The sequence below is a fragment of the Adiantum capillus-veneris genome, chromosome 14 (genome assembly GCF_014529385.1).
Source record: "Adiantum capillus-veneris isolate H3 chromosome 14, ASM1452938v2, whole genome shotgun sequence".
Classification (NCBI taxonomy): Eukaryota; Viridiplantae; Streptophyta; class Polypodiopsida; order Polypodiales; family Pteridaceae; genus Adiantum; species Adiantum capillus-veneris.
The window spans coordinates 125,903,126-125,923,442 of NC_140944.1; positions in this window are offsets into that span (position 1 = coordinate 125,903,126).

The window sequence follows — 20,317 nt, forward strand, 5'->3', positions numbered from 1 at the left end:
GTCCCTCATACCCATGTAGCTCCGACACCCCTCATCGTTTCGATAGCCTACACTCCACAACCACCCTATCCGAATAATCATTCTAGTGGGGCCATACTAGATAGTATTAACATGTCATATCATATGTCTTCTATGCTTAGGGCCACACGTATGAACTTTGGGCCACCACATGGCACAATATCGTACCCAACTTGGGACCCAAGGATCACTCGTATGCCTAACCCGATGTCAACCTCCATTCCACATGTAGTCCCAAGAATGTCTATCCCCACTATACCTGCTCACTTGAGTGACTTGGCAACATTTGATGAAGCTATCAATCTATCTATTGCTAAAAATATGCATAACAAACCTGATAGAGAGCTTAGAAGTAAGACAGTACAAGTGGCTAAGCTTACACAAAATGCCAGGATGGCGCAATAATTGCTAAGTAGCATAGGATCTTCTATCTTTAGTATGGGCACAATGGGATTAGTGCTCTACTCTTAGCTAGGAAAGTATCTGATCATAACTCAAACCAAAAGGCATGACTAAAAACTCACATTTTCTTTCTTCAAATAGGTTTTTTTGGTGGCTCCCATCTGAGGCCGCCGAGTGGGGCTATTATCGGCCTTGAAAGACCTGCTATGAGTTTCTGGCATCCTAAGAGAGCAGAGAGCGGAGGGCATCATAGAGTACTAGCAGCTCTAGGATAAGAAGTTGGAGGCCCTCATATAGAGGCTATATGAGGGCTCTTCTGAAGAACCACATGCAAGACGAGCACACATGCTTAATCTCATTGTAAGTAAAGAATATATGCATGTAGAGGCTATATGAGGGCTCTTCTGAAGAACCACATGCAGGACAAGCACACATGCTTAATCTCATTGTAGGTAAAGAATGTATGCATGTATGTATGTATATATAAGTACACCATTTCCTCATAGAAATTGTAATTTATGGTAGTAGTAGGACCCCTACTGAAGATCCAGTAGTAGAAACTACTTAGTCACCAACCAATGGTGATGTCATGCAAGAAGACCATGCCACACTGTAGTAATTCATGGTCTATAATTTTAAAGAAAATGCAGTTTTTTGCCGTTCTCTCTCTAGAAATAGGTGGGGGTAAAAGAAGAGGTGTCCTTAATACAACCGTTCAAAAATTGTACTTATAAATAGTCCTTTCCACAACACCATAATGGTCCTGATGATTGAGAAATTCTTCTTTTTAGTTGCATTGAATGCACCTCGTCGTCTTGTAGGAAGATTCAAGGACTCAACTTTCTTCTCTTTGCAACGTTTTCATAGTGTTCTTCTCTTGTTTTTCTTGCACTGAGAGAAATATGGACTTTGCATGGGCCTTGTAAGGAATCCTAATTTTTAGGGATTAAGGCTAATGTCATGTAGGGTTAAGGGGACAAGGGCATTCAAGAAGCTAGTTTTGAGTAGGCTTTCCTAACATTTTTTTTGGAGACATATACGATGTGGACATAGGAGGTCACTCTCTCTCTAGCTTTTTGAAAGTGAAAGGAGTAAACAGGTGTGCCACATCAGCAAAAATGTATGTCACTAAGGGCCAAATTTTGATTTTTTTTTTCAAAAAAATCAATTCAATTTTACTTATTTTGACTTAAAACTCCCCCCCAACTTATATACATATCAATAAAATCAATTTATAACCTTTTTTTAAATCTACAAGCATTGAAGTCCATTTTTTCAAAATCTTCTCCCCCCCTCTAAAAAAAAAAACCTTTGTTCTCTCCTCTTCCCTCATCCCTCCCTCTCCTCTCGCTCCCTGTACCCTTCTCTCCTCCTCCTCCTCCTCCTCCTCCCCTCTCCTCCCTGCCCCCTTCTCTCCTTCCATTTCCCTCTCTCTCCCTCCGCCTCTCTCTTTTCATCCTTCTCATGCAACAACTACCATGGTACTTACGGACATCACAAATTGTGTGTCTCCACCACCACATACTTTGCATACCAAAAGAATACATATTCCCTTACCGATGGAGTTTGCACCGAAGGCCGCACGTGAAGGTGAACATAGGCCATCACAGGAACATCGTGCCGCCAATGAGATGATTGTTGACATTTGGGTGAATGGACATTTGTACGCTCACAATCCTATAAGATGCTTCCATCCATCCTTTAATAATTTTCAACGTTCTTCAATATCTTGGGAGGGGAGAAGAAAGATTGTTAGGCTATTGCAAGCGGTTGCTTATGGGTGCATGTGCTACTTTAGCAAGCGAATATGACACCTCGGCACAGAGTTAAGAAACACGTCAAGCATTGGTGAGAAGAAGAAATACCACCATCATAGAAGATTGACAGGGAACAGTTGCCACACCACCAATTGCAAGCAGGATCATCTAGAGCTCATGTTGTGTGTATAGATAGTGAGTCAGAGATAGAGACACCATGGAAGCATGCTGAGATACCGTGCACACTCTGGATGCTAGTGCAGGGAAGACACTACCTAGAGGCCAAGGACCTCTTCCTATGGCAGAAGATTGAGAAGAAGGGGAGAGGAGGACGATGAGGAGCCGCAGGAGATGGCAAAACTAGCGGCAAACCATGTAAATCGTTTCAAATCCAAAAAATTTAAGAAGCCCAAGCGCTGCCCACCAACAAATGTGCAAGTGCCTCCCAGAGTCCAGACAACCTCTACGTTGCTACATTTGAGTAAATACGCCACTATTAGAAGACAACCGAGCTACTGATTCAATGAGTCTCCTTTTCTCACGTGGTGAAGGAGGTGCTCGAGAGCTATGGCAATCAATGCAGAATGTAAGCAATGGCATTGGAGGTGATTCAAGAAGTTGCAGGGGCCCACATGATCTCTGTGCTGGAAGATTCCAACCTCTGCACCATACATGCAAAGAGAGTGACGATACATCCAAAGGATATGTAGCTTGGATGTCGATGGAGGCGCGACTTCGAGCATTAGCCGAAGTAAAAACATATCATTTTGTATTATCCCATTGGGGATTTTTTAATCAAACTTTTTGACAATGACCAAAGGATTAAGAATTTTGTATTTACTGTCTCCAAAATCATTCAACTTTCTAGCTTATTTATGCGTTTAATTTAAATGAAATCTGTGTATTGAACAAACTTTGAGTCCATGAGTGTGAAGGGGGAAGAGGGTGAGTACAAGGCATGAACAATTTAAATCAGTCGAGTCAAGGGAGGCAGACAAGAAAAAAAAATGAAAAAAGGGGGGTGACCACAAGGGCACATCAATCAGCCAAAAAGATTGTCCCTGTCTGGCTGATTGGCGTGCTCTTGTGGTCACCCGCCTTTTTGAATTTTTTGCCATTATTTGCACATATTTTGGAATAATTCAAGTGTTTATGCATCAACCTAATGTTGCCTCCAATAGAGGGGGGAATATAGTGCATGAACATTAATCATCTATGCATTTTAAGAGTTTTGGAGTGCAGATAATGGCAAAAAATGAAAAAAGGGGGGTGTCCACAAGGGCGTACCTATAAGCCAGACACGATCCCTATTTGCTAGCTGATTGGCGTGCCTTTCTGGTCACCCCCCTTTTTGCATTTTTTTGGCTTGTTTGTCCCCCCCAGGACTCTTAAAATGCATAGATTATGACTGATTCAAACTGTTCATGCACAAACTCTCAAACCCCCCCCCCCCAAATCCCCTTAGCGGCATCACCACTTACAAGTAGTTGTTATGCAAGTGAAAAAGGACACCAATTTCTTAATCACACCAGTAACTTGAAGAATTTACAAGATAGAGAGATGACATTGAAAAGAAGACATCAAAGACCTAAAAGGGGAGTTGTCTAAATCTTTCTCAATGAAAGATGAAGGACCACCTACTTGCAATGCCAAAGGTTGATGTGTGGTGCTCCATAGACGCACTCTTTCTAATGTGTGACAAAGATGATTGGCCATAAGATGATATCAATAAATTTAAGGAGAGCCTTAGTCTACTAAAATGATCATTCCAGACAACATGGCCTCACTCAAATTATTCATCTGTGGTATTCTTGAAGCACTCTTGTAATTAGAAAGAACTATGTGAATGTTTTCTTAACAACTTGATTAATTTGCATCACATCATTTTCAATATTAGCCTCTTCAGCAACAACATGGGCAATTAGGCATTCACACCCAAAAAAAAAAGAAAACGATCAGAGGAATTTAACAATCCGCTATTTGTGAAGGCCAAAGAAAGTAGAGGGAGATAATGGAATATGTGAGCCATAGGTGGAGCAACAAACTTTGAGTGTTTAACACAACATGTACAAGTCTGGATATTACATAATCAATATCATGTTTAACACAAGTACAAGCAACAAGTTGTGTTTCAACTTGTTGAGGATTTTCTCTTGCACATCACCCTTGATCATTAAGTGTTTTCCATATTCTAAGAGTTCATTTGGGTTTTTTCTACTAATGAGAGTACCATTGTTATGTATGTGTAGTAATATGCTGCATGGACATCTGCATACCTAGGACAATATTTGAAACTCTCTTTTGCAAAAACTTTGTTGACGAGGATAACTTTTTCTGCATTCTGTGGCAACATTGGTCCACCTAAGAAGCATGAGAGTATCTTCAAGGAAAACGTTGCAAAAGTCCCCTCTTACAAAATTCTGGTGTGAAAAACTAGGATGGGTGCCTCATAAAGTTTTGCAAGATATTGTGCTAGGGCTACATCCCTTCCATGATACTCTCTGGTTGGATGATGGAGCAAGTCATCCTTTTAAACAATCCATGATTGCAGCCACAAAGACGAGTTAGAGAGGAAGAGAGGAAGGGGGGGGGGGGGGGGGGGGGGGGCTTACCATGAATCTCTTGTCTTGCATCCAAAGTTCATTCCTTCATAGGTCCACCGACCCGCTCGACCCTTGTGATGTGCGCTTATACCAATTTGTCTACTTCTTGATTACTAGTTGAGGGCACAAGGTTCTTTTGGATTTCTTGAAAGGTGGCATCACTGGGGAATGTCTCTTTATACTTTGCTACCTTCTCAAAGAAGATTTTGAGGCACTCCATTGGGTTACTTGAGGTTTCCATTGCCTCGTCATCACTATTGTCATCATAAAAAAAACCATTCTTCTCCTCTTGGAATTTTGAGATGGTGGCCAATGAATGTCATGGAGGAAATTCTATGACCTATCTCCACTTCTAAAATTTGGCACACTACGCAACATAAACGTAGCTTGTCTCTCATTGAACCGTAATACATCTAAAGATAGATTGATTACTGATGTTTTGATCGATAGCATTTTACTTTGTTCCACCTCTTTTGCTTCTGCCTCAAGGTTAATAACCTCTTCAATCTTGACCACTTCATTGTCGTGGTTGTCCTTGTCCTCTTGTTCATCGAGTGGTAAATCTTCTTCCTCCAAATTTCCTCGATTTTCTTCACAAGGTTACCAAATTTGTAATTGAGGTATAGAAGAAAGGCAAACGATTCTTGAATACCTTGTGAATTTATTAGTAGCTTTTGAAGATACTACAAAGTCGATAAGTCTTTCATCAATGACTCTAGGATCTTGTACAAGAACTACCTCTTTTTCCCTTTGCTCTTTTACCATACTTTTGGTAGGTGGCACACTAGCAATAGTAGAAAAATCCACGTTTCTCTTTTGTGAGGTCAGCATATGAATGGGAAATATGTTTTAGCGAGCGTTTTTTGGCAAATGTTTTTTTGGAATCGAGTGAGAAAATTCCAAAAAAGATTCTCTCTTGGTCAACTATGTTAGGTGTCTCCAACATTGCTTATGCAAACTATTTCCCGCTTACTCTCTTCCTCTTTCATTTCATATCTCTTTCTTTGTTTTTCCCTCATTCTTTTGGCACCACTTCCCTTAGTGCTTTGTAACCTCTTCCTCTTTTGCACGCTGTATGTGTGTGTGTGTGTGTGTGTGTGACACATAGGAGGGAGTGTGTGTGTGTGTGTGTGTGTGTGTGTGTGTGTGTGTGTGTGTGTGTGTGTGACACATAGGAGAGAGTGTGCATGTGTGGACACTCTCTCCCATGTGTGCATGAGAGAGAGAGGGAGAGAGTGAGTGAGTGTCTGTGCGAGAGAGAGAGAGAGAGAGAGAGAGAGAGAGAGAGAGAGAGAGAGAGAGAGAGAGAGAGAGAGAGAGAGAGAGAGAGTGCATGTGTAGAGAGAGCAGTGTGTGATGTGTGCATAGAGGGAGATATGGAGAGAGTGAGTGAAAAGAGTGTGTGCATGTGTAGAGAGAGATAGAGAGTGTGCATGTGTGTACGTAGAGAACTGTAGAGAGGGATAGGGAGAGAGTGAGTGAGAGTGTGTGTGCATGTGGGAAAGAGAGAGAGAGAGAGAGAGAGAGAGAGAGAGAGAGAGAGAGAGAGAGAGAGAGATGTAGAGGAAGATAGGGAGAGAGAGAGAGAGGTTATGTGTAGAGGAGAGACAGAGAGCATGTGTGTGCATGTGTAGAGAGAGAGAGAGAGAGAGAGAGAGAGAGAGAGAGAGAGAGAGAGTGTTTGCATGCATAGAGAGAGTGTGTGTGTGCGTAGAGAGGGGTAGAGAGATAGGGGGAGAGTGAGAGAGTGTGTGCATGTGTAGAGAGAGATAGAGAATGTGTGTGCTCATGGACAAATCCTCCACCGAGAAATTTGGCCGGTCGATCTAGAAACAAATCTCACAAATGATGAAGTTGAGACATTGCTTGAAGGAGGATTTCAAAAGGAGATGGTTGGAGAAGAACAAATGGTGCACTTGCATATTGCAGACTCTTCCTAGGGGTAAAGGTGATTCCTATTTCGCATCAACAAAAGCACGTAGTAGGGGTGTGTTGGCGGATATGCCGCGACTGACGTCAACACATCGAGAACTCACCTAGCAAGATTTTTCAGCTAAGGATGAAGCTCGACCCACAGGCGCGTGGAAGCAAGCATAGGGTGTCAATCTACAATCGACCGACTCTCGAATAATTCCTACAGAGGTCTCTACCTAATGTCTAAGCTACAGCCTTCAGGAGTGCATAAGAGGAGATTTCCTACAACGCTTCCAGGAGCCAAATACCCATCAAACAGTCTCGAAACGCCAGAGAACTTCAAGGAGACCCTACTAACACCAATAGGTCACTCTCCCTAAGGTCCATGAACCAAAATCCCAACCCTAAACACATGGTGAAAAATCACGTAGGATGTCTGGCTGAAATTTGGAGATCGTCGTTTCCGAAAACTAAAGTGCCTAATGTGTAGCTCTACTCAATGCGAACGCGTGGATATGCTGAAATGCAAAAACGGTGCTCATCGAATCACCAAATGAAGCTCGTAGGTCGAGCTCGCAAAACCAGACTGTATGTCCACAATGTAGGTATCGGCGCGTAGCTCTTGTCGAGGGCAACACGCTGCAGTTCTCCGCACTCGATTTCGACCACCGGTGCGCAGTAGCATAAAGATGAAGCTCTCACTGTCTCTCGTACACAGTACGCTCACTCACAGACAATACTTTTTAAAAATGACAACAGGTTTTTCCATTAAGGTCAAAAAGTGGTATAAATATCTTACAATCTCAAACCCTAATGTTCCAATTTAACCATCTACTCAATCTACATGTCAAAATTGGGATACAATCTGGAAACTTCTGTAAGCCCCAATATTTACAAAGGTGAAATGTCGGTTTTTCTCAATAAATGAATAATTACAAAAAATAATTTTCCATCGAGAAATCATTCTCCGTAGGGTGTGTCCAGCTGCTAACACTCCCCCCCTCCTTGTTCATGTCGTCCCTGACATGGCAGTTGAGCTGCTTCTTCAGTGTAGGCTGTCTCTCATCTTGAGAAGAGACTCATATCTCGCATGTTGAGCTAGTAGTGTCGGGCCGAATATGTCTGTGCTGATTGTGAAGAAGCCGGTGTAGAAGGCTTCTTAAAAGGTGATAAGATGGCAAAAACATAATCCTTTGATACAATGCATGTATCACCTCGTGAGAAGGTTGACCAAACAGATCGCATGCACATCTATAAGTATCTTGAAAGAAGAAGATACTGTCTGTCGCCTGGCCTGGTTTGAAGGTCTCAAAGACTACCAAAAGTGTTTTACATATCTTTCCCATCATGATGCAAGATAGGTCAGGCCAGCTAGTGAACAATTTGATGGCGCCCATTAGGGTTTTCACCATGTATTGCTCACTTATTCTCTCACCTGCCTTCAAGCCTGGCAGGTTTGGGTAATTTAGCCAAGTGGGTTGGATTCTTTGCAAAAGCTCATGGGCCTTCTATGTCCTCATCCTTGGTAGAGCGCAGAAACTGAGGTATCTCTGATCACTTTAGGTGCCTCTACCAAATGGATTAGATATTGTGGATACTTTGTCAGCCATGCCTTTCTCCACCTGAACTGAGAGTCCACTATCAGATTGACCCCTTCAGGTTTGGAGATGTCTGCTTTGTACATTGGCACTGTTGGCTCCTCTTGATCCGCTTGTTGATCTTGGCATCTTCATATTTCAGCAGAGGATATGGGAGAGAGAGCTTTAGCCATTCATGCCGAAGGTTATTGGCATCTATCTTCTGAATAGTCATTGATTTGAAGACCCTCTGCTCTCATTCCAAGGCTTCTTTGGCTGTGTCTCTGACTGCCGCTTCTATGGCCTTTTGCAACTTCTCTTCTTCTTCTTGGGTCAGATCTTGTGGCTCTTGTGAGGTCCCACAAGGATTGCCTCTTGCATGGTGGTGTCCACTGGATCTGCCACATTCTCTATGTCTATTCCCTCCATGGCTCTTGGCCCAATGCTAAACTGTTGCTCTTCTATTTGCTGCTGGCCTCTCAGCTCTTCTATCTTTTTTTGAAGCGTCTTCTTTTCTTCTTCCGCTTACTCTCCCATATTCACAAGGAGGTCGTTCAAATCGGCATTTATCTTTTCCGCCTCCTCGAGCTTTCTCTTGATGGATTCTAGCTCATTTTGCATGGCCTTGCGCTCTTCTTCCAGTCGGTTCTTTCAGTCGGTTTTGTCTTTTCTCTAATGTCAACTCCTTTTGGAGCTCCTTCATTTGTGCTTCATATAAATCAGTCTCTGAAGTAGTGTGAGTCGAGCTAGCAGCTTTGACTCTGGCCGGAGATGCTCATAGCCATTGGATGGTTTGATCTTTGACTTTAATATGATCTTTTAGCTCGATGACCTTATCCTGGCTCGCTTCATGCTCTATCTCTACCTTCTCTTTGGCATTCCTCAAGGCTTCCACCTCCTTGGATTCTTCAGCAAGTTGTAGGGTTAGGTTGTCCCTTTCCCTCTTTGCATATGTCAATGACTTGCTGATTTTCTTATATTCTTCTTCAGCTCTTTGAAGCTTGTTTTCTGCTGCTTGATTCTCTTGTTCCATTTCCTGGCATCTTTGTAATGCCGTATCCAAAATAGCTTGCAGCTTTGTTTGTTTCTCTATCTGCTCTTGGACCTATTTTTGGAGAGAGTCAACTTCAGCCTTGATCCTAACTTCAGTGGTTTTGAGATTAGCAATCTCACTCTCCGTGGCCAATGATTTTGCCCTAAACCCGGTTAGCTTGTGCATCACCACATCCAGTCATTGGTAGGTGGCTGTAGGTCCACTGTATCAGTGGCCATCTCTTTCAGTTCCACTAACCGCAGGCTCTACATCTGTTCCTTGGGTCTTGTGCTTGCCAGCTCAAATGCCACAGTGGATGCCTCTTCTCATGAGTACCCCGCAGCTAGTAGATCAAGGAATATTCTAAAATTCTTTTCTTTTGGATCCATCTTTTCCTCTTTCTATTTATCTTTTTCTTTCTGCTCTTGCTCTTGGCTCTTTTCTTGCTTAGAATCTTTGAGTTCATCCTCCTTTTGTTGGGTTTGAGGAGGTCTAAGAGGAGGTGGTGATGGGGGTGGGCTCGACTTCGGGCTTGACGGTGGAGTTGGTGGCTTTTTCTTGAAATCCCTGTCCGCCTTTGTATTTCTCTCTCTCTCTTGGCCTTCCTGCTCTTCTAGCAGGAAGGCCAAGAGCAGTTGCCGTCGTACTTCATCCACTTCTTCTTCTGTAAAAGGGACATTTGAGATATTTTCTGTTGTATAGTCTTCAAATCAATCTCTGTGCACCCTTTGGGATGATCCCGACATGGATTCTAGTGAGGGCTTCCACAACTTGCTTAGATCTCCCTTGAGGGCTCTTTCGGCTCTGAAGCTTTCCATTAGCCGCTCTAGCCGCACCGCTTTTTGTGATTTGGTCTCTTTGATCGGCACTTGTGCACTTTCCTTCTTTCCTTTTTTTGACTCCGGCGGCTCTTCTAGCACGGTCTCTAACCGGCGCTTTAAACGTGTTGCTATCTTCTTTATCTTCTTTGAGCTTTAGCCAGTCATTCTGTGATGGAGGGTTAGGCCAGTTTCCCTTGGCATGTAGTGCTCCATAAACCACTTTCATTATCAGCTCACCAGGTACAATGTAAGTGGGATTTTTGTTGTACATCTTCACTAGGTTGTCATGGATATAAGCAACATAATTTATCACCTTTGGCTTGCTCTTCTGCATTGCCCAGGTGAAGGTGGTAGCAATGGCTCCAGGCGGCATTCTGTACTTCTGTAGCTGCTTTGTACACATGTGGAAGAACTGGTTGTAGAGCTAGCTCATGATAGCCACTTTAGGGTTTGGAATATCTTCAAAAGTGTAGTTGTTCTTCTTCTCTGAGTACACCTTGACTTCATCTCTTCTCTTGGTCACACTATCTCCTTTGTTGGAGATGTCTAGTGCGGCTGCCACCACCCTCTCTCTGATGATAATCATAGTGTCTGGCTTGCCCTGCAGATCAGTGACTCTGGCCACTCCATCTTCTTTGATAGTGGTTACAAATTCCCATACCCTTCTGATGTCAATCCTCGCTGGCAAAGCTTAAAAGTAATTATGTAGGTCCAGTTTTTCCAGATAATCTCCCATCTTGCTTTGGACAAACTCATTGAGCTCCCATGGTATCATGGGTAGCTCTATTGCATTTCCTTCGGTATCTTTGAACACACCTTGGTAGATCTTCAAGTCATTGGACTCTAGAAAATCATCCTGAGTCCATGTGCTGGTTGGCTTCAGGTTTCCTTCTGGGATGACAAATGGCTCCACCTCTTCTAAATAGTCTTTTATTGTCATCCTCTTCATCTTTGTCGGCGATTTTGCGGCTGCCATAGATCCTGTTGCACTCAGTAGTCCGAAGTTAGCGTTTTTTCCATATCATTTTCCAAATGACTTGAAAATTGAAAATAAAACTTAAAAGGAACTAGGGAAACTGTGCATGTGCTCACAGTATCATTCTGGCCAAAATTTATCATTTAGACATCCTATGAGTAGGATGTCTATTTCATCAGTTTTTTGTGAAACTTGGCAGGCTGGTGGCCCTTGGCCTATGTAACATGGCTATGTGGTTGGAATTGGGTTTGGGCATCAAAAGTGCATTTTTGGCTAGATTCAGGATTTAGGCTCACAAATTGGTAGGATGTCCTCATCAGATGGAAAATGATATTTAAATGGGTTGAAATTTGATGTATGAGCTTCTTGCACCATGGCAATGGCTCCCATGAGGTCATTTCTTGCACAGTAAGTCAAAATCATGCTGGAGACATCCTACGCGTAGGATGTCTATTTCATCAAATTGGCTTGAAATTGGTTCTGTGGGTAGCTCTTGGCATGTGGAACATGGCCCTGCTCTTGGATTTTGATTTGGACAAGAATTGGTGTTGGTAAGAGCATGGGTAGTGCTTTTAGGATCAAAAAGTGCATCTTGGAGGTGTTGGGGCCCAAATGTGATGGGAATGGCTTGAAACTTGATATATGAGCTCACGAAGGTGTTATAGAGGGATCTGGAACTCAAAAATGCCAGTTGGGGGCCAATGTGGTCATTTAGACATCCTACGCGTAGGATGTCTATTTCATCATTTTTCACATATGACCACACAGACAGCTTGTCAATGTGCTCATGAATGTATTGTGCAAGTTTCATTTGATTTGGACAAGTTCTGGTAGGTCTATGGCCCATTTTTTCCTCTATGTCCTGACTTTGCGTTTTTTTGGTGCACATGAGGTCAATTTTTGTCCAAATGTGCTGAAACTTAGCGGCTAGCTTGTACAGGCTATTCAGAAGCTGTGTGTGATGAGAAATGTTAGGTTTGGTGCCCAGATTTGGCCTTGAGACATCCTACGCATAGGATGTCTCCTGATGAAATTTTCATTGGAAGTACTACTGGTGCCTGCCCTGTGCCCCCTGAGTCCCTTTTAAGCATTATTTCAACAAAAAATGTCAAATTGATAGAAAGAAACTCCCTATGTGAATTTCAGAGCCTTCGAACCGTTTTCTGACTTTTGGAGTGCTTTTCGGCGATGAAATTTCTTGATGTTGGTCTCGATAGCTTTCCGGTCCCTTGGGGATCCTCGCCATATGGTTTTTGTTGACTTTGGCTTCACCCGAGCTCCATTTGGAAATTTGTCGCTCTAGAAGCGCCTGTGGTTGTTGTTTACATGTCGTTGATGACTTGTGATGGTCTAACACCATAGGACTTGGTTGTTGATAGTCTAGGAAAGCTGCTCGTGAAGTTTGGTGGCAAACAGACATGCGGTTTGGCCGTGAGAGCTTTTTGACGCTTTGTGTGTCTGATGCCGTTTCTGAAGTTTAGTGCCACTTTGGGTCACCTTTTGTCCATGTGGATTACATAGACTTGTCGAGCATGTCGAGATGCTCCTACCCATGAGTTTTGGTAGCATTTGGGCTCCTTTCCGCCGATTTCCCATTGGGTGGTCTCTTGCGGGGCTCTAGGAATTAGGGTTTTTCCCGATGGTTTTCTGCTGCCTTTGGGCATCCAAAAGTGGTCTCCTATGCTAGGGTAAGCTGCCGATGAAGTCTCATTGCTTTTGAGTTAGCCGTTAGGTGTCCATTTCCACTTGTAGCTCTCTACCGCTCTCTTTCTGTGTGAACCCTACGCTAGTTTTCGTGACAAAACAACAAACATGCGCAAAAAGCTCAAGGTGGTGAGCCTACCTCTCATGTCTGGAGCCTATCGAGTAGTCGTGTGCGTCATAGAAGCTACTAGAAGTCCCATTTGCTCTAGGTGGCAAGAGCTCTCTCTCAAAAGGCAATAGTAGAAATGAGCTTAAAATGAAGTGAAAATTTCTTATAATAGGGGTCCCCGAACCACTTTCTGTGAAATTTGACACGTGCTCCCAACTTCTTGCGAGATGCGGTTTAGATTCAAAAATTTCTTGATTTGGACTCCATTTGCCCAGTTTTCGAGAAATTTGACGTTTCGGTCAAAATCTGACCAAAATACGCTTTTCGCTCCATTCTCATAATTGCACCCCCATTGTACCATAGGTTGTCCTATAGTCATTGATCATCCCCATATTTTTTGTTTTTCATTACGACTGTTTTTCACCTGCTTTTTGTATTTTTAAAGTTTTTCTGCCGAAAATTAGTAAAATTAAAAGGAAAATAGCAAATTAAACCCAAAATCCCCAAAAATCTTAATAACTCAAAAATATCACCGCAAAACACTATATGCACTGACATGCAATTTTTATGGCCGGATTTCTTCGTTTTACCAATATTTTACCCGAAAAGTTGCTATGTTTACTTATATACACACACCTAGGGGTTTGATTTGGCATTTGGCCCCATATACTTGTAGATTCATGCTGTATAAGGGCATATGTACTTGGGTTAGTCATAAAAATTTCACAATCAAACGACAACCCTTTAAAATAGTCAAAAAGCATGCTCTTTTTTGCTCTTTCTGCCATTGGGTCCGCATTGAGAATGCCTCCCCCCCTCCTAGCCGGAGTCGTCCTGGACGACAAGGTATCGCCTCGGTGTATGTGCCGTGCATGGGTGAAAACTCATGCTAATGCTCGGCCGTGTAATGCGGCCCTATATGATGCATACTTGGTCAATGCATGGAAAAATTAATGTTTTGCAAGAGGAGGGTATAAGCAATATGCTTATTGGAATTCGCTGTCGAGGTTTCCTGTTTGTTGTTGATTTGGTCGGAAGATTTTCTTTATTGCAAGTAAAAGTTGTAACTCTACCGCTCTCTGTTTGATCCTCTTTCTTGCAAAAGTCGTGTGGTTTGTCGCTATTGTCGATATGGCCGTAGTTGTCTCCTTGGAGAGAATTGTCGTGGCGGAAGTGGCCATAGACTGTCTCTTTCTCTTTCCATTTGTAGCTTTTCTTTGCAGGTTTATTTCTACTTCCGCGGTTCTCATTGTTTTTCTGCTGACTGGCACCCACATAGATCAGTTTGTCGGTGTCTTATGTTGTGTGTGTCTGCCTTCTGATGTTGCTTGTACTGAAGGGAGTTCCTGTTGCTTTGGTTTCGGGATCCACATGCGAGTTGCATTTAAGTTGTTACTATGCAGTCTCTTTGGGATCCATATCTGTTTTATTCCCTTGGTTTTTGGTTGAATTGTCTGCTTCGGTTGACTTCTTCTGTTGTATTGTGGTTTGTCTGCCATGTCACCTCTATCTTTCCGCATCCATACTCGTTTGTCGTGTGGTGCTAACCTTGATCTTGGCACTGCGGTCTGTTTGGTTGGATGTTTGTAGTGAACATGGTTGGCAGTTCCTTGTTTGTTCGCCATGTTTTTCTTTAGCGGCACCCATCCTTTTGGTTCTTTCTCCAGTGATTGTGTTGCGGCCATCTGGTTCTTCCGGGGTTGCTGAGAAAAGGCTACCACCTGTTGTTCTTGTGCATGCTGAATTTTGACTGCATCTGCATTCCAATCTATCTGCACATTATACTCTTTTTGCCAAGGTTGTCCCAACAACATGGGGTGTTGTGTGCTTTCATCCTCAAACACATAAAACTTGTGTGGGAAAATATATTGATATACTTGTACATGCGATATAGTCCAACCCACTGATTTTAGCAAATGTGATGTACTACTTTCCAGCACTTGTGGAGTAGGATATAGTTGACCTTTGTGCTTGAGCTGTTTGTATAATCTGTAAGAGATTAGATTTTCTTGAGCTCCAAAATCAAGAAATGCTGTCGATTCAACTTGGTTGCTACCCACTTTGACTGCAATTATTGGCTCCACTGTGTCTTCATCAAAATTCGTTAGTCGAATAGCATTTATTCGCAACAGTGATCCCCATTGTTGTTGTTGTCCTAAAAGCCTTCTTTTTGCAATGCGTTCTTTTGCTTCTGCTTGGACCTCTTCGCGTACCCTCTATTTCTCCTTCATCTGTTGTTTTTGTTGAATCATATCATGTGTTAGTGGCAACTGATATTTCTTTAATCGACACCCACTAATCCAATTTGGCATTTCTTCCCCTGCTAATGTAACAAGTTTGACAGCTCCATTTTGTGATAAGTCACTAATCACAAAGGGTCCCATCCCTCGCTTTTTAAGTTTCTTGGCATGTTGCTTCAATGTATAAACAAGTACATAATCACCTGTTTTGAACTCTTTCATGCGCACATGCTTGTCAAAAAACTCTTTTTGTCTTCTCTTTTTAGCATAGATCGAAGCTACAGCTCGCAAGCGAAGTTCATCTAGCTTTTCAAGATCATCTATTCTTGAAGAGAGCTCATGCCCTGTCCATTCTAAGTGTTTCGCTACTCGTAGAGTTGGAACTAAAAACTCTATGGGTAATATAGCATTTAGACCAAACACCATGTTGTACGGTGTCGTTCCTATGGATGTTTTGTAGGCTACCCTATATGCCCATAGTGTTGAGTGTAGCTGTTGATCCCAGTCTGTTCTTGATTCTTATACAATTTTAGTCAAAACGATGCATAGTGTTTTATTTGTGGCCTCAGCTTGTCCATTTTCACACATATAGTACAATTGTTAACATAAGCATGTGTGTTAGCATACATAGTTGGCCAATAAACCCCTAATTGTTTCAGTCTCTGGTGTGTTTTCATTGTTGAACAATGAAATGCACAATCTTGGACGTGTGCTTCTTCAAGATAACACTCGTATTCCTCCGGATTTATACATAATTGTAGAATTTGATCCGAGCCTAGATGATACAGTCGTTCTGCAATCAACTGGAAGTTTTTTGTTTGTCGAATTGTTTGTTCTTTGGATTTGTCCTCCTTGTTATCAAGTCTACCTCCAAAGGAAAGAATAATAACAATTTCTTGAGACCATTTGGGTATCATTTCAATATTGAAAAGATAAGCGTCAGGTATGTCATCATCTACTCCTTCAAGAGCTTCCCCGTTTTGCAGTCTTGAAAGATGATCCGCTCGTAGATAAGTTTTATCCTTTTTGACCACCACTGTGAAATCAAACTCTAGCAATATAATAAACCAGCGTACAACTCTCCCAGTATTGCATGGTTTATTTACCAGATACAAAAGAGCTTGATGATCTGTGAAGAACACAAATTTGTTTGCGAGCAAATAATGCCGAAATTTCTTTATAGTATAAATCATTTTTAACCCCTCTCTTTCAGTGGTTGTGTAGTTCTTTTCTACACTGTTTAACTGTCAGCTTGCATAACAAACTGGAAAATCCATTGTTCCGTCTCCAGGTTGAGCGAGAATACTCCCAATTGCATATGCAGATGCATCAATGTGAACTTGGAATATCTTTTCCCAATCTGGTGCTTTAAGTATATTTTCTGATACAAGGTTTTCCTTAAGATTTTGGAATGAAGTTTCACACTCCTCAGTCCAATCGAAACTGACTAACAAATGATACAGAGGTTGTGCAATGACTGCATACATATATATGAATCTTCGATAATATCCGCAGTGTCCCATGAAGGATTGCACTTGTTTCGCATTAGTAGGCCTGGGCAGGTCTACTGTGACTTTGATTTTGTCTAGGTCAGTGGTTATTCCATTTCTTGAGACAATATGTCCTAAGATGCGACCTTGCCTAACCATAAAAATGCACTTTTCCGGGTTAAGACAGATTCGATATGTTCTACACTTCTCAAATACCTTTTGTAAATGGTCAATATGTTCTTCTCGTAGAAGAGAGTGTACACAAAGATCATCCATATATATTTCTAAGAATATTCTCAGGTATTCTTTGAATGCATGAGTCATTAACCTTTGAAAGGTAGCTGGGGCATTGGTTAAGCCAAAAGGCATAACTCTATACATGTATATTCCCCATTCTGTGGCAAACGCTGTTTTGTGTTGATCCTCTATTGCAATTGCTAGTTGGTTATACCTTGAAAACCCATCTAGAAAGGAATACGCCCGTTTTCCGGCCACCCTCTCAAGTACATGTTCTGTGATTGGCAAGGGATAATTATCCCTTATGGTGGCTGCATTTACCTTTTTGAGGTTCACACACACTCGCAGCTTTCCATTCTTTTTGGGGACAACCACAATGGGTGACACCCAATCAGTATGTTCGATCTCATAGATGAATTCAACATCCATCAGCTTGTCAATCTCCTCTTTCATTCGTTTAGAAAATGTGTCATTATATGTATAAGGACGCTGTTTGCTAGGTTTGGCATCTGATTTCAAAGTAATTGTATGTTGACATATTGATGGATCAACTCCTTTGAGGTCTTTGTAGGACCATGCAAACACATCTTTATACTTCTTAAGAAGTTGTGTTAGCCGTTCTTCTTCTTCAAGCTCTAAATCAGTTGCGATATAGACCGGCTGAGGCTTTTCACCTGGTTCAGCGAGGTCTATCCGTTTTGTATTTTTCGGCCCATCGTAAGATTCCTGGTTTATTCTTTCCCTGATTGGTGGTGTCATTATGATTTTTCTGTCCTGGATGGTGATTTTCTGATAGTGGGATGGTACATTCATGTTTCCTTTTTCTGACTCCTCTTTACCATCACTTTCTCCCCCAGTCGTACATACCTCTCGTAATGACCGTTTCAGTTCTTGGTATTTCTTTTTACGCTCCAATTTGATCCACACTGGGTCTTTTGTTGTTTCTTGTTTTGATTTTTGAGATTTTTGTGATTTTGTTTCTGTTTTAGCTTTCCGTACTTGTTTTATTTCCTCTTGCATCCGTTTCCTTCAAACTTTTGAGAATCTGTTTGATATTTGGTCTTTTACACAATCCTCTGTTTTGACAAGCATTAGATAGTGAGTTTTACCTTTTATCCTGGGCATCAGGTTCTCTCTCATTTTGTTTTCTGCTCGTTTTTCCCTATAGCGTTCCTGGCATCTAGGGTGCTGATTGGAAAAATCATAAAACTTGATATTCGCTGTTTTCTCCCCACGCTCGCTTGAGCTGTCTGAATACTCGTTATCTGCATCGTTATTTACCTCTAGATGCTTAGAGGAGTTATAAAACTCTTCTTGTTCTGGTGGTTCTACAATCTCATCTCCTCCTCGTATTAGTAGGGTAGCACATCATAGCCATCCTTATCGCAAAATTTTGTCGTTGGACTATCTGTAATGGTACAAACATCGAATGTTGCTAGTATGTGTTCCCATTCCAAAGGTTCTAAAGCATGTTCAGGAAAAGGTTCCGGAATATAATTCTTGTCCTCAATAGCTCTTTCTAAGACACATTCCTCTCTTTTTAAGCTCCCACAATGTGAAGCTCTGTACATCCATAGCTCCTTTTGTTGCCCTAACCATGCTGGGAGCTCTGATCCTGCCAATGTAGCTGAATCAAACTCTTCCATTGGTGTCTGGTTAACATACTTGTAACTATGGTCTTTTAGGTGTATTTTGGTTGTAGTCTCGCCATGCCTGAGGTAGATGTGGTCGTAACCCCAATCCTATACCATCTTTAATTGTCTCATGAATGCTCTTCCCAAGATGATCTCGTAATTGTTCTTTTTGTCGAAATCGACTACTGCAAATGTATGATTTTACTCAATTCCGCACGAGATGACAATTACTTTTTCTAAGAGTCCTAGAGGCTTTTCCATGAACCCATCTGCCACTTGCAATATCATTCTGGTAGCTCTCAAAGCCGGTTTTTTCCATTTTTTCCAGATTTCCTTAGTGGCAATAGCGACTCCTCCTCCACTATCAAGAATAGCTTTGGAAACTACTCCTTGGAATTCTACTGGTAGCGTGGTGTTTCCATCTTCCCCCTCGTAATATTCTCCAACCTTGTTTAAAGGTACATGCCTAGTGTTTAGTTGAGGCTTTTCCAATTCTCTGATCCCTTCTTGAAGCTTCGAGGTGGGGTCTTTTACTCCAAAATTTTCTAAGCATTTCCCTACTATGGTCCACATGTTTGGTCATAGCCTCAGGAGCTCGGCTAATGTGATTGTGCATGCCACAGGAGTGGACAATAACTCAATCAACCCTTGTGAATCCACCACTCTGTTAGAAGAAAGTCTTTGAGATGGGATCGCTCTCACCTCAGACTTGGCTTCATACTCTCCTAGGTAAGAGGGTAGAGTTTTTAGCGAGTCTATGACAACTTTATGACAACTTATAGGTTTACCAACCGGGTTTTTCTACCAGGGATTGAGATGTTTCAATCATCTTTCTACACATTTCCAACCTTTATTTTTCTATTTCAGCATATGGATAAGTCATCCATCTTTGCTCTTGGGTTTGGTTGTTTTTGAGCCTCGCTTTGTAGGCTTTTAAAAGTACGTCTAACTGCTCATTTACCTTTTTTTTCCAATACGGATCCTCTTGATCTTGCACTTTTGGGTTCTGCTATTTCCTTGGGTGCTATGGTTTCCGCAGTGTGTGAGCTTCGACTAGCTAGATCTTCTAACCGCTTGAATCTATCCTTTGTGTGTTTTAACTCCTCGGATAGAGCCGTTTGCTCTCGTTCTCTCCTGGCTTTCATACATGCCTTTATAGCTTTCCAAGTGCTTCTATGATTCTTTACTTCTGAACTTGGGGCATCAGTTTTTGGCTCTTCAATTATAGGTTCGTTTGTCATCCTTTGAGCTTGGCCTTGTGTCACTGCCTGAATAGGTATTATTGTCTCGTTTTCCGATCCTCCACTGGAAGGCACTGCTTCCAGCATGTTCAAGGTAGTTTTTGCTCCTTTGCTCGGGTTCTTAGGGCAATCAAGAATCAAATGACTAACTCCGCACTCGGTGCAATATGCGTTGACTCTAATGATCTCATCATGAGGACAGTCTCTTAGCCAATGGTCTCCACCACACTTGTAGCAGGGTCCCTTAGGCTGTTGAGGTGCTCCTTGAGCTCCTCTTTGTTGGTATGCATGTCTCTGCCCGCCCATGCCTCTGTTGGCTATGAACAACAATATTCGTTCATCCAAGATATATCTTCCTTCTCCTGCTACCTCTGCAGCTGTTGGTGGTCGTGCACTTCCTATCATGCTCCATGGTTCTGGCGTTGGGGGTTCTTCCAGTGGATAATAGACAGTATTTGCTACATATCCATTGGGATATTCATAATATGCATGCATAGGCACCAAAGACTTCTCTTCTGGTTCGGTTATTGTTGGCGTGTATCGTATGCCGATTGGTCGTAA